This window comes from Lithobates pipiens, unplaced genomic scaffold, assembly GCF_037356315.1.
Source record: "Lithobates pipiens isolate NorthernLeopardFrog02 unplaced genomic scaffold, aLitPip1_a1.2 Scaffold_16, whole genome shotgun sequence".
Lineage (NCBI taxonomy): Eukaryota > Metazoa > Chordata > Amphibia > Anura > Ranidae > Lithobates > Lithobates pipiens.
In genome coordinates this window covers 202,240,877-202,256,246 of record NW_027507748.1, presented here as the reverse complement: position 1 = coordinate 202,256,246, position 15,370 = coordinate 202,240,877, and the positions used below count along the sequence as shown (strand labels likewise).

General features: G+C 42.2%; 1 non-coding gene and 3 pseudogenes across 1 annotated transcript; all 4 read right to left on the bottom strand.

The window, feature by feature from the left end:
- Positions 1-340: 340 nt before the first annotated feature.
- Positions 341-594, bottom strand: LOC143985283 (small nucleolar RNA U3; annotated as a pseudogene).
- Positions 595-7,100: 6,506 nt separating this feature from the next.
- On the bottom strand, positions 7,101-7,215 carry LOC143985292 (small nucleolar RNA U3; annotated as a pseudogene).
- Positions 7,216-7,907: 692 nt separating this feature from the next.
- Positions 7,908-8,122, bottom strand: LOC143985260 (small nucleolar RNA U3). The gene has a single exon (XR_013275541.1). It is a non-coding gene; the product is annotated as a small nucleolar RNA U3 (small nucleolar RNA).
- A 689-nt stretch (positions 8,123-8,811) lies between these two features.
- On the bottom strand, positions 8,812-9,018 carry LOC143985277 (small nucleolar RNA U3; annotated as a pseudogene).
- Positions 9,019-15,370: the final 6,352 nt, after the last annotated feature.

Here is a 15,370-nt window from a genome sequence, read left to right as displayed (position 1 = left end):
GTCTGGCATGTTTCTTTTGCTTCCGAAAGAATGGTTTGTCAGTGATGACAGTATTTTCTTTATCTTTTTAACATATAAAGCACCATAATTTTTCCTTGGGTTCCGTGAGCGTTGTTTCAGTTTTGCAATTCCTCCAAGCGCAGAAGCCAAAGGAAAAACATTGGCAGCTACTGCGTGTCACTGCAAATAATCTTCCCACATAGAAGTATAATGTCATTTTTTTCCTTTCCATATAGCAATTACTAAAAAAAAAAAAAGGATAGTTTTCAAAATAGACCAAAACACAAACTTACAAACTCAGCTGTTTTTGAAACAAAAATAGACATTTAGCATTCAAACAACCACTCTGAATGAGTTCCTGCCAGCCACCTTCCCATCAGGAAAGACGACCAAATCGTCAAATGGTGGCAGCATCTGTAGAGAGCAGCACTGCCAACAGCAGTCCTAATGAGACAAGAACCCTAAAATTCATCATCGTGGGAGGTGAGTATGGACACTTTCGTTGCAATAGATTTTTATTGTTAAATAGAACAACAGTTTACAAAACATGTCAATAATAAGTGGCAGTAGGGCGAGATGCCCCCTAAAAGACAAATGCATCATACTGGTAAAGCATATAATGAGAAAACAAATAAGAAACATATCCCTCCCCAGACCATGGTTGCAATATAGAAGGTAAGAGAATAAACCTTGACCAGTCCGAGAATGAGAGCGCGTGATAGCAGTAGTACATTCAAGAAAAAGGGGTCAACGAGGCGCCCCCCGATTGGTGGGGACCTGGAGACCCCCCCTTAACACCCTCCACCCGGGGCCGAGACGGGCCCAGGGAAGATCGCCCAGCCGCCCCAAATGGGAACACACTGCGACTGGGCAACTCCCCAGAGCCCCCCACCCCCCAGCAAAAGGGACAGGTCAGCCAACTACACTGGTTATGCATTCGAAATATAGCAAGTGAGAACTATGAGTTATACAACTGAATGAGGCACAAGTGATATATACTCAATATCTGGGAGGAAGAGCAAAAGAACACAGTAGAACAAATGAAGATTTCCTTTCAGCGTATAGATTAAGAAATCCAATAAGTGAAATGTTAACTAATCACAAAGAATATTTGCAGCCAAAGGGAGCATCCCCTACAGGGAGGGGAAGAGGGGTAAAGGAGGAAAAGGGGATAGACAAAGAAAATAAGAGCAGGGAAAGTAGAGGAAAGAGGCAATTAGCGCAGAAGAGTGTAAAAGGAGATAAAGGGAGGTGGAGAAGGTCGACCGGAGAAGTGAGCATCAGCCAGGAGTACAGCAATTTCAGTGTGGGGGGATGATCCCAACAAAAGATGCCCAAGGATCCCAAGTATGATAGAATTTCTCAGAACGATCCAAGATTACACCGGCCATTTTTTCTTGATTCATGATCCAAGAAATTTTTTTCTTAGCTACTCTGGGTGATACAGAAGGCGTCTTCCAGGCTTTTGCCAGGGTAAGTTTGGCACCCAGTAAAATAAAGTGGATGAGGCGTTGTGTAATCTTGGGCGCTCCCGTGACTGGGAAGTTGAGAAGTGCAATGAGGGGTGATGGTAAGATAGGCCGTGAGGTAATTATGCTTATCCAGAAGAAAATTTTACGCCATAAATGTCGAATCCTGGGACAGGACCACCAAACATGAAGCATGTCACCCCTAAGGTTACAGCCCCTGAAACATAGAGGAGATGCTGACGGGAAGATGTGGGCAAGTTTTGTGGGTACTAAGTACCACCTGGTGAGTACTTTTATGCTCGCTTCTATGAGACCGGTATTCATGATGCCCTTGTATGAGTAGGAAAAATTCCTTCGCCAAGTCTCCAGGTTCCAAGATTGGGCTAAATCATCTTCCCAAGCCAACATGTAAGAGGTTTTGGACTGTTTGCCCGAGAGTGCCTTGTAAACCAGTGAGATCCCACCCCTCTGCTCGATGCCTTGCCCACACCATTGTTCATAAGGGGTAATTTGTGGTCCATCTGGGAAAGGTCTGCATTTTTTGTAAAGAAATGCGGAAATCTGTGTAAATCTGAAGAATTCAGATCTGGGCATGTCCAGTTTACTCACACAATAGGCCTTCGTTAGGGGGCCTAAAGGTCTGAGAAAGTGACCAATTCTGTAGAGCCCCTTGTCTAGCCACCACTGGAATGCTTGATGTCTAGGCCCGGGTAAAAGTCTGGGTTGTGAAATAAGTGTTTCAGGGGTTCTAAAGAAGAAATTAGGTGTGTGTTACCCCTGAGGGAGTCCCATAAAGTGAATGAGTGGGACAGCATCGGCGACATGATCGGGGGTCTGGATCTTTTGGGGCTCCATAGAAGGAAATCAAGGGTATGAAGTGGGACTGCCAGTCTTTCAATGTGTATCCAGTCAGGATGTTCCCATCGGGAGTAGATTCTGGAGAGCTGTGAAAGTTGTGCTGCTTGGAAATACCAGAGCAAGTTTGGCAGGCCCAGTCCCCCCTCTGTCCTCGATCTATATAGGACCGACTTAGCCAGTCTGCGTCCACCCTTCCCCCAAATAAATTTGATGACCTTGGCTTGGAAGAGCCCAAGGTGGCTTTTGTTTATTGGTATCGGAAGGGTTCTAAAATAGTAAAGTATACGCGGGAGTAATGTAATTTTGATGGCATTGATCCTACCTAGCCATGTCATGGGAAGCCCCGACCACTTTAAGAGATCTCTCTCTAATTTTTTGTACAGCGGCTGGTAATTAGCTTGGTAGAGGAGATCTATCTTTGGTGTCAGTTTTATCCCCAGGTATGTAATAAATGAGTTGGTCCAGGAGAGTCTAAAGCTATCTCGAAGCCTAGAGATGAGTGAGTCTGCAAGATGAATGTTAAGTGCTTGAGATTTGTTGTAGTTGACCTTGAGGCCAGATACCAAGCCAAAGTCATCTAGGAGGCGGCATAAGTTAGGGAGCGTTGTGAGGGGAGAGGATACAAAAAGTAGGATGTCATCCGCAAACAATGCGCATTTGTGAGTTTGGGAGCCACAAGATATGCCTTTGATATTAGGGTCGTTCCTAATAGAAATTGCTAAGGATTCAATCGCTATGGCGAAGATAAGAGGGGATAGAGGACATCCTTGTCTCGTCCCCCGTAAGATAGGGAAAGATTCAGAGTAAAATCCCTGCAGACGTACCTGGGCCAAAGGAGTTGAGTAGAGAGCCCTCAGAACATTGAGAAAATGCTCACCAAAACCCCAACGCTGTAAAGTTGAAAAGATGAACGACCAGTTAATAGAGTCAAATGCCTTTTGCAGGTCCAAGGAAAGCAAACAGCCTTGTCTAGGAGCTCCTTTGTCCCAGTTGGAGTTTAGGATAGAAATCAGGTCAATGGCTCTACGCGTCTGATCAGAGCCTTCTCGGCCTGGTATAAAGCCAACCTGATCCTTATGGATATACAGACTAATGAAAGAGGCCAGGCGGTCTGCAAGGATTTTAGTCAGAATCTTTAGATCATTGTTGATGAGAGAAATTGGTCTATAGTTGGAAACTGCACTAGGGTCCTTGTCTGGTTTAGGGATAACCGTTACATATGCCATATTAGAAGAAGCTTCTAAGGGCCCCCCTCTCCGAAGCTCATTGAAAAAACGAGCAAGGTATGGGGCTAGAGTGGTGGAGAAGGATTTGTAGTAAGGTATAGAGAAATCGTCCGGGCCAGGAGCAGAGTGGGGCTTTAATTTTTTGATCACTGCACAGACTTCTTCCTGTGAGATAGGGGCATCTAAGATCTGGCGATGGGAAGATTTCAAAATTGGGTTTTGTACCGTGTCGAGGAACTGATCGACCTGCGCTTGCGTCGGGCAGTCTTTATTACTATAGAGGGATTGGAAGAAGGAATGAAATTGTTCCATTATTCGTTGCGGGTTTTGGGAGAGGGTACTACCATTTATTTTGATTTTAGGGAGAGCAGTGTGTTTGATTTTTGGAGAAAGTCTACGTGCTAAAAATGTGCCTATCCGATCTCCCTGGCAGTAAAATCGGGATTGATTCCAGCGGAACCATTTTTCAGCTCTAGTAGTGAGTGCCAAGTTTAATGAAGCACGAGCTGCATCCAGGTCCGAGATGGGAACCTCAGAGGGGCGAGCCTTGTGCCTTTTAGATAGGGCCGTGAATTCCTGCTCCAGTCTGACAATATCAGATTTTTGTGCTTTGTTAATTTGAGAAGCAATTTGGATAAGGTGTCCTCTGAGAACCGCCTTATGAGCAGCCCAAAGGCACGAGGGTCCAACCTCTGGGGTGTCGTTGACTTGAAAATAAGTTTTAATTTTGATATCAATCTCCGCCTTTCTGCCTGGGTCGCTCAAAATAGATTCATTGAGGCGCCATCTCCTACCGGGTCGAACCACTCCAGGGCGCCGGAAGGCTACCACCACCATAGAGTGGTCCGACCAGACTACGTCTTTAATGAAAGCTCTGTTTGTTAATGGAATGGTATGGGAAGTAACCCATATGTGATCTATTCTCGAGAAAGATTGGTGGGTACTGGAGAAATGGGTAAAATCCCTTAGGGATGGATTCATTTCCCTCCAGATATCAATCAGCCCATGTTGAGAGATTAGTTTGGCTATGCGCAGACTTTGTTTAGTGGGTCGAACAAGGCGTTTACCCGGAGGGCGTGCCTTGTCCATACCCGCGTCAAAGGCCGTATTCGAGTCACCCCCAAAAACTACAGTCCCCTTCAATAAAGGTGACACGGTGTCCAGTAGATTCTTAAAGAAGGCATATTGACCTCTGTTGGGGGCGTAATATGAAATGAATGAGTAGAGATGACCATCTAGCGCTCCAATCAATAGGAGAAATCTACCTTCTGGATCTTTAAGTTCTGACTTGAGAGAGAATGTACATCTGTTGGAAATAAAAATACCCACCCCCTTTGTTTTATCATCCGCATTAGCCAGTGAGAAATAAGAGAATTTGGAGTGGATAAAGGAAGGATGGAAGCGTTTAGGGAAATGGGTTTCTTGCAGAAGTGCTACATCAACTTTTTGGGAGTGAAAATGTTGAAATATTTTCCGACGTTTGGCTGGGGAGTTTAGGCCTTGGGCATTATGAGTGATTAGCTTAAGGGGAGTTTTGTCTGGGTCAGTTACCGCCATCGAGCAGAGGAGTGAAAATACCCCGATAAACAAAGGCACTTACCCTTAGTAGACTCATAGACCAGGACAATATCAGACCGGTATGTGACTTCAGCTTGCATGTAAGAAGACCGTGCACTCATTCTCCAGACGACTTCTAGGGGAAAGAAAGAATAGAGGATGAGCAAGACAAGGGGATAGAGAGGTACAGAGAAGAGAAGAAGGGGGACAAACATGACCCCCGATGCGGACGGAATAAAATACCACCTGCAAAAGAAATACAAAATGCTCCCTAATCTCAATCCCAAAGGGGATAAAGACAGAGAGTAATCCTGACCAGTGAAGGGTCAATACCGAGTTCACTAGGCAGGATGGGGTGCATGAGCACCACCCTAGCAGAAAGGACCATCTAAGAATTTTAAACAAAATGTAACTGTCAAAAAGGCCCCAGGACCAACGTTAACGTGAGAAATTGTTTGAGTCTCCCCAAAGTCCAGGAGAGAATAAAGAAAAACAAATCAGGAGAGGAAAAATACTTGAGTGTGGCAACATAAAGTTGGTAGAAAAGGGGTAACCAGCTCCCCCCATCACAGAGGGAGACCTTGAGGGCCGCTCCCACCTATATGGTGAGCTATATTCTAGGTGATTTCCCCGCTCAAGGCCCCCGAGAGGGGACTAGTACCCCCCCCAAAGTCCCAAAACTTGTACTGCAGACAGTTCATAGTGAGTCAGGGAGGAACGTTGTCCTTCGATTTCTTGTATCTTGCAGGTTTCCACATCGAGTTCAGTGGACTGGATGGACTGGAGGGAAGTTGCCTTTTAGCCGAGTGAGGAGAGGGCTCCTGTTGCATTGCGATTGGGTCATGAGAGATGAGGCCGAGTCGTAGGAAAAGCTGTTCCCCTTCTGGAAGTGAACTAAAGGTGTAGGGTTTGCCATTGAATAACATCTTCAGTTGAAATGGAAAGAGCCACCAATATTTAATGTCCTTATTCATTAAAATTTGAAGTAGCGGTTTCAAGGTGCGTCTCTTTTGAATGGTGGAGGGAGATATATCAGCAAAGACTTGTAATTGGTGTCCCTGAAAGACGATCTTGGACAGGGATCTGGATTTCTTCATGACTGCTTCTTTCACTGTATAGTGGTGAGGCTTTACTACAATATCTCGAGGCAGGCCATCATCCCTGGGGGGCCTGAGGGCCCTGTGAGCCCTATCAAGCTCTAGATGGTGTTGGGGGATGTCAGGGAGCAGTTCTTTAATGAAGGCCTGTATTGTCTCAGGAACGTCCTTGTAGGATTCAGGGAGTCCCCTGACTCTAAAGTTGCACCTCCTATTTCTATTTTCAAGGTCATCTATTTTGGCATTGGCAGTATCCAGTTGCTCTTGTAAAACTTGTAAGCAAGCAGAGTTTTGATATGTTCTGGAAATCGTCGCATCCAGGTTGGATTCAATAGTTTCAATGCGAGATCCAATGTTCTGGAGGTCTGCTTTAATGTCATTTGTGATTTTGGTAGCCGTATTCTGTAAACCCCTATCCAGGAGGTCTGCAAATTTAGCAAAGAGTCAGTCACAGTGATTGGCTGCAGTAGGCCCAAATCCCCAGGCTGTGTTAGAAGTTGGGGCTGAGGGAGGTTAGCTCCCAAGGGCGGGAAATCCATGTCTGGGAATGATTGCTCCAGAAGGGACACTGTGGAGGCTGGGGAAGCCATTTCAGAACGATCGGTACCTGACTGTCGTTGCAGGGCAGGGCAGGAGAGGGAGAGGGAGAGGGAGAGACTGCCAGCTGTGCCCCGGTCGAGTAGGCCGCGTCCGAGCGGGGAGGCCCAGCCGCCATTTTCGTCTCTGTCTGAGGAGAACGGGTCGCCTCGAAAGTCGGCTCGAGGTTTCTCCTGACAGCCCCGGAGTACATTGGGGAGATCCCTAATGTATCCGCTACTCTGCGGACATGTTGTGGAGCGAACGTTGGTCCTCTGGGCGCCGTTATCAGTCCCGATCTGCCAGGGCGGGACGGAGCTCCGGGTCTATGCAGCCATCTTCGGAGCTGCCGTGCATGCGCCGAGTATGGACACTTTCAAGCGCATTTCTCCCTTTGCATTCTACAGAAATGATCCCTGAAAGTATAGTCATACTTTGACAAAGCAAAGATTTCAGCAACATTTTAATCACTATTCCTTCAACAAATTGTGAACATGTTTGTCAAAATCCAATATAAACTACTTGTAGAAATCAAGTAGTAATAATTAATATGCCTGTTTACCAATGTCCTATTCTAAAGAAAAATAATTTTGCAATTCTTTTCTCTCAAATTGTAACATTTCTTGATGCCTTATATTGACTATCTTGATTCTTTTGGATGTCCTTTTGGTAAGCCGAGCAAAGTTTTAATAGCACCTCACAGTCTTGTTCAGCGCAGTAACAGGAGAAACTAAAACGCAGATGGAGTATTTTTGTTTCCACCTCTTTAAAAACAGAATGGTCTGGCATGTTTCTTTTGCTTCCGAAAGAATGGTTTGTCAGTGATGACAGTATTTTCTTTATCTTTTTAACATATAAAGCACCATCATTTTTCCTTGGGTTCCGTGAGCGTTGTTTCAGTTTTGCAATTCCTCCAAGCGCAGAAGCCAAAGGAAAAACATTGGCAGCTACTACGTGTCACACTGCAAATAATCTTCCCACATAGAAGTATAATGTCATTTTTTTCCTTTCCATATAGCAATTACAAAAAAAAAAAAAAAAGGACAGTTTTCAAAATAGACCAAAACACAAACTTACAAACTCAGCTGTTTTTGAAACAAAAATAGACATTTAGCATTCAAACAACCACTCTGAATGAGCTCCCGCCAGCCATCTTCCCATCTGGAAAGATGACCAAGTCATCAAATGGTGGCAGCATCTGCAGAGAGCAGCACTGCCAACAGCAGTCCTAATGAGACAAGAACCCTAAAATTCATCATCGTGGAAGGTGAGTATGAACACTTTCGAGCACATTTCTCCCTTTGCATTCTTCAGACATGATCCCTGAATGTATAGTCCTACCTTGACAAAGCACAGATTTCAGCAACATTTTAATCACTATTCCTTCAACCAATTATGAACATGTTTGTCAACCTCCAATGTAAACTAATTGTAGAAATCAAGTAGTAATAATTAATATGCCTGTTTGCCAATGTCCTATTCTAAAGAAAAATCATTTTGCAATACTTTTCTCTCAAATTGTAACATTTCTTGATGCCTTATATTGGCTATCTTGATTCTTTTGGATGTCCTTTTGGTAAGCCGAGCAAAGTTTTAACAGCACCTCACAGTCTTGTTCAGCGCAGTAACAGGAGAAACTAAAACGCAGATGGAGTATTTTTGTTTCCACCTCTTTAAAAACAGAATGGTCTGGACAGTTTCTTTTGCTTCCGAAAGAATGGTTTGTCAGTGATGACAGTATTTTCTTTATCTTTTTAACATATAAAGCACCAGAATTTTTCCATGGGTTCCGTGAGAGTTGTTTCAGTTTTGCAATTCCTCCAAGCGCAGAAGCCAAAGGAAAAACATTGGCAGCTACTGCGTGTCACACTGCAAATAATCTTCCCACATAGAAGTATAATGTCATTTTTTTCCTTTCCATCTGGCAATTACTAAAAAAACAAAAGCATAGTTTTCAAAATAGACCAAAACACAAACTTGCAAACTCAGCTGTTTTTGAAACAAAAATAGACATTTAGCATGCAAACAACCACTCTGAATGAGTTCCCGCCAGCCATCCTTCCATCTGGAAAGATGACCAAGTCATCAAATGGTGGCAGCATCTGCAGAGAGCAGCACTGCCAACAGCAGTCCTAATGAGACAAGAACCCTAAAATTCATCATCGTGGAAGGTGAGTATTGACATTTTCAAGCGCATTGCCTGTTTGCCAATGTTCTATTCTAAAGAAAAATCATTTTGCAATTCTTTTCTCTCAAATTGTAACATTTCTTGATGCCTTATATTGGCTATCTTGATTAAGCCGAGCAAAGTTTTAACAGCACCTCACAGTCTTGTTCAGTGCAATAACAGGAGAAACTAAAATGCAGATGGAGTATTTTTGTTTCCACATCTTTAAAAACAGAATGGTCTGGCATGTTTCATTTGCTTCCGAAAAAATGGTTTGTCAGTGATGACAGTATTTTCTTTATCTTTTTAACATATAAAGCACCAGAAGATCCACAATATATAGGGTTGCGGTGCACTACTGCTGACTGCTGCCCTTCTGCTGCAGTAGTCCTTTATCAGTATAGGGACTGAGGTACAGTCTGCTAATCATTCACAACCTACTAGTTCCACAAAGGTCCTTATAAGGACTAGTAAGGTATAGTGTACTACAGTACATAGGGTTGAGTGAGGTACAGTCTGCTATTCCTTAAGGACTGGTATAGGTCCACAATATATAAGGGTTGAGGTGCACTATTGCTGACTGCTGCCCTTCTGCTGCAGTAGTCTTTTATCAGTATAGGGACTGAGATGCAGTCTGCTAATCATTCACAACCTACTAGTTCCACAGAGGTCCTTATAAGGACTGATAAGGTATAGTGTACTACAGTACATAGGGTTGAGTGAGGTACAGTCTGCTATTAAAGTGTTCAGTGAGCAGTGCTTAGAACTTAAAAGGTGTATTAGATTGAACAACTAATGTATAGTGTTCATATGTATTATTCCTGTGTCTTAAAATAAGCAGAAACAGTGCTTAAGACCATAAAGTGCATGAATTAAAGTTAAGTAGACATCTGTGATATCAATGCAGCAAAGTAATAGAAAGGGTATATGTGATAATCTAAGTGATCAAAAACATATAAACACATAAAATCGGTGATCTAAAATGTGTAGAAAAAGCAAAGGGATGTCTCAATTACATTCCTTAATAAAAAAAGTAAAATAGCAGCAAAAACGTGAATTTCAATAAAGTGTCCCATACACAGTTCAATCATGCAATTTTCCGATGTGATTTCACAACCGCAAAAAAAGTGCAATGTGCCAGGGCAACTCTCCTCCAACGGTGTTCCGTGCCAGTGCTGGTTATATTAAACAATTACCTTGCAGCTGCAAGGTATGCAGCAGAACAGCAAATATTGCAGGGAAGACTCAGGGGGGTCAGCGGGGCTGTGGATGGGAGCTTCTAACGATGCCGTTCACCCTTGTAGTTGTGGCCAGTGTAGCAATGCTCAAAACAACAAGTAAAGGAGAGCCTCCATGGTGTAGTATTTCAGTCAAATATTTTATCAAAATAGCTAAAATTACTCACATAGAAGAATGAGTAAACGAGCACACAGCTTTACAGATCTGAACAATTTCCTTAGGTACAGATGTCACTTCCGGTCTCCTACGCGTTACGTCTCGTATGGACTTCAACTGGGATAATTGTGAAAGGAACGGAAGTGCTTTTGAGTGTACTGGGCGGACGTACGTCCACCCACAATTAGCATAACTAAACGTACGATCAAGGAAGATGGGGAACGCACGTCCGCCCACTATTTGTATAACTGGACGTACGATCAAGAAAGACGGGGAACAGTCGGAACGCCCACTATTACCATAGTTAGGGCGTGTATTAAAGGAGCAAGCCAATTGGATTACGTGGGTGTATCCAACTTTATGTTTAACACTACAGTCCGCTCGAAGTGATTCATTAGAGCGGATCCATGTAGTGTAGATAAGAAGAAAACGAACGGCCAGACATAGATTACTTAAAAAAACGGACGAATTACATGGAGCCCATAATTAAAACGTGCTTTGGGAGGAACGATATATGTGCAAACACAATGTCCCTCCACATCCAATATTGGAAAACGGAACAAGTGCTCTATATTCACATATATAAATATATCGACAGCCATTTTCTCGAAGCCCTCGGATAACAATGAGGAACGGCCATTGTTTTGGTGGCAAGCCATCTTAATACTAGCACGGGGGGCGGCCATTAGTTTGATTATATAGAAAAAACTAAAGAAACAAAACAATGTTTCTTACTTTTTAAGATGCCAGAAAGCATCACACCTGGCAGTAGTAAGTTTCGTACTTTTTAAGATGCCAGAAAACATCACAAATGGCAGTAGCAAGTCGTTAGTATCCGACAATCATTTCTAGACACCCAAATATGTGCATATATACATTTAGAGATGGGGCAATTATGTATATATATATATATGTACATATGTAGAAAAATGTACACATATAAACAGATACAATAAAGCGACGAAGACCAGAAAAAATATAAAACCAATAGAATCAGTTAAAAAAACAGACTTTTAAAAAAGGCACAGTCCTATATTAAAAAATATATCTCTAGATAAAAGGATCGCGGAAATGACGTGTGTATTGACAACATAATCGGCTAGAAGTATCTATACACTAAGTCAATATCTATAGAAATTAAATTTAATATAAAACAAAGTTACGTGAATTAAAAAAATAAAAATAAAGATTAAAAAAATTAATTAAAATTCAGTGGACAGAACGGGAGGTGGAATAAAAGGCACTAGAAGTTACTGATAAAACAGTTCAAGTCGAACTCAATATTCAATCCTCTAGGGGCAAATGTATCGAGGGTAAATATCCACTTCGACTCTATTTGGCTCAAAGTCCTTACTTTATGTCCACCCCTCCAATGTTTGACATAGGGGGTGATGGCCCAGAATTTTAAATCTTTGGGGTCTTTTTTGTGGTGAATAGCAAAGTGCTTGGAAACACTATGCTTATCATAACCCTTTTGAATGTTCTGTATATGCTCCTTGAGCCTAATCCTTAAAGGTCTCTTTGTGCGGCCAACATATTGTAGGCCGCAGCTACATTCAAGAGCATATACAGCGCCTTCTGTATTACAGCATATAAAGTCTCTAATTTTGTATGCGTTACCAGTACTTGTGGACGAAAATTCGAAGACTTTTGTAGGTTTACTTGCCCTTGTGCATGCATAGCACCTCTTAAATGGGTAAAACCCCTTACCCGTAAAAAACGTGTAGTTATTCGCGGGGGGGTCTGGTATATTTTTTACCAACATATCCCTTAGGGTTGGGGCACGTCTATATGTGAAATGTGGTCTTGAAGGTAAAACTTTATGTACGTCCTTGTCATTCAATAGAATGTGCCAATGTCTTTTTATTATTTTTTCTATGCTTTTATATTGGCTGTTATAGTCAAGAATTATTCTTCCTTCTTTCGATTTCTTGTTTTTACTTTTATCCAGTTCAATACTCTTTTCTTTCTCTTTGAGGAGGTTCCGGCGATCCATATTCTTAACTTCTGTTATTTTTTCCAGGATTACGTTCTTGTCATAGCCTTTATCGCAGAATCTCTGACCCATAGAGCTAGCCTGCTCCAAGAATACATCTTCTTTACTGCAGTTTCTCCTCAGTCTCATAAACTGGCCTTTGGGAATGTTAAAAAGCCAGTTATGATGGTGGCAACTTGTGACCGGGAGATAGCTGTTTTTGTCAACGCTTTTGAAGTGCGTTTTGGTCTGCAGTTTGCCATCTTCTTGTATAATTGTCAGGTCCAGGAACGTTATTGACTTAGTGTATAGATACTTCTAGCCGATTATGTTGTCAATACACACGTCATTTCCGCGATCCTTTTATCTAGAGATATATTTTTTAATATAGGACTGTGCCTTTTTTAAAAGTCTGGTTTTTTAACTGATTCTATTGGTTTTATATTTTTTCTGGTCTTCGTCGCTTTATTGTATCTGTTTATATGTGTACATTTTTCTACATATGTACATATATATATATACATAATTGCCCCATCTCTAAATGTATATATGCACATATTTGGGTGTCTAGAAATGATTGTCGGATACTAACGACTTGCTACTGCCATTTGTGATGTTTTCTGGCATCTTAAAAAGTACGAAACTTACTACTGCCAGGTGTGATGCTTTCTGGCATCTTAAAAAGTAAGAAACATTGTTTTGTTTCTTTAGTTTTTTCTATATAATCAAACTAATGGCCGCCCCCCGTGCTAGTATTAAGATGGCTTGCCACCAAAACAATGGCCGTTCCTCATTGTTATCCGAGGGCTTCGAGAAAATGGCTGTCGATATATTTATATATGTGAATATAGAGCACTTGTTCCGTTTTCCAATATTGGATGTGGAGGGACATTGTGTTTGCACATATATTGTTCCTCCCAAAGCACGTTTTAATTATGGGCTCCATGTAATTCGTCCGTTTTTTTAAGTAATCTATGTCTGGCCGTTCGTTTTCTTCTTATCTACACTACATGGATCCGCTCTAATGAATCACTTCGAGCGGACTGTAGTGTTAAACATAAAGTTGGATACACCCACGTAATCCAATTGGCTCGCTCCTTTAATACACGCCCTAACTATGGTAATAGTGGGCGTTCCGACTGTTCCCCGTCTTTCTTGATCGTACGTCCAGTTATACAAATAGTGGGCGGACGTGCGTTCCCCATCTTCCTTGATTGTACGTTTAGTTATGCTAATTGTGGGCGAACGTACGTCCGCCCAGTACACTCAAAAGCACTTCCGTTCCTTTCACAATTATCCCAGTTGAAGTCCATACGAGACGTAACGCGTAGGAGACCGGAAGTGACGTCTGTACCTAAGGAAATCGTTCAGATCTGTAAAGCTGTGTGCTCGTTTACTCGTTCTTCTATGTGAGTAATTTTAGCTATTTTAATAAAATATTTGACTGAAATACTACACCATGGAGGCTCTCCTTTACTTGTTGTTTTGAGCATTGCTACACTGGCCACAACTACAAGGGTGAACGGCATCGTTAGAAGCTCCCATCCACAGCCCCGCTGACCCCCCTGAGTCTTCCCTGCAATATTTGCTGTTCTGCTGCATACCTTGCAGCTGCAAGGTAATTGTTTAATATAACCAGCACTGGCACGGAACACCGTTGGAGGAGAGTTGCCCTGGCACATTGCACTTTTTTTGCGGTTGTGAAATCACATCGGAAAATTGCATGATTGAAATGTGTATGGGACACTTTATTGAAATTCACGTTTTTGCTGCTATTTTACTTTTTTTATTAAGGAATGTAATTGAGACATCCCTTTGCTTTTTCTACACATTTTAGATCACCGATTTTATGTGTTTATATGTTTTTGATCACTTAGATTATCACATATACCCTTTCTATTACTTTGCTGCATTGATATCACAGATGTCTACTTAACTTTAATTCATGCACTTTATGGTCTTAAGCACTGTTTCTGCTTATTTTAAGACACAGGAATAATACATATGAACACTATACATTAGTTGTTCAATCTAATACACCTTTTAAGTTCTAAGCACTGCTCACTGAACACTTTAAGAACTATCTACAGGTTTTTTTATACTATGTGATTTATATTTATTGTAATTGTTTGGTTGGTATTTAGGAAGCGCAACACACCCCTCCCCCCCTGTTCTTTGTCTTTAATATTGAGAGTTCACTCATAGAGTGTTTGCTGCTCCTGTTAGAACATTCCTTTTGCTATCTTCCATTTTTTTGTCATAGAGCGCAGGAGCCCCTTTTGTACACAGTCTGCTATTCCTTAAGGACTGGTATAGGTCCACAATATATAGGGTTGAGGTGCACTACTGCTGACTGCTGCCCTTCTGCTGCAGTAGTCCTTTATCAGTTCAGGGACTGAGGTGCAGTCTGCTAATCATTCACAACCTACTAGTTCCACAAAGGTCCTTATAAGGACTGGTAAGGTATAGGGTACTACAGTACATAGGGTTGAGTGAGGTACAGTCTGCTATTCCTTAAGGACTGGTATAGGTCCACAATATATAGGGTTGAGGTGCACTACTGCTGACTGCTGCCCTATACTGCAGCGTCATTTATCAGTATAGGGACTGAGGTACAGTCTGCTAATCATTCACAACCTACTAGTTCCACAAAGGTCCTTATAAGGATTGGTAAGGTATAGGGTACTACAGTACATAGAGTTGAGTAAGGTACAGTCTGCTATTCTTAAAGGACTGGTATAGGTCCACAATATATAGGGTCGAGGTGCACTACTGCTGACTGCTGCCCTTCTGCTGCAGTAGTCCTTTATCAGTATAGGGACTGAGGTGCAGTCTGCTAATCATTCACAACCTACTAGTTCCACAAAGGTCCTTATAAGGACTGGTAAGGTATAGGGTACTACAGTACATAGGGTTGAGTGAGGTACAGTCTGCTATTCCTTAAGGACTGGTATAGGTCCACAATATATGGGGTTGAGATGCACTACTGCTGACTGCTGCCCTTCTGCTGCAGTAGTCTTTTATCAGTATAGGGACTGAGGTACAGTCTG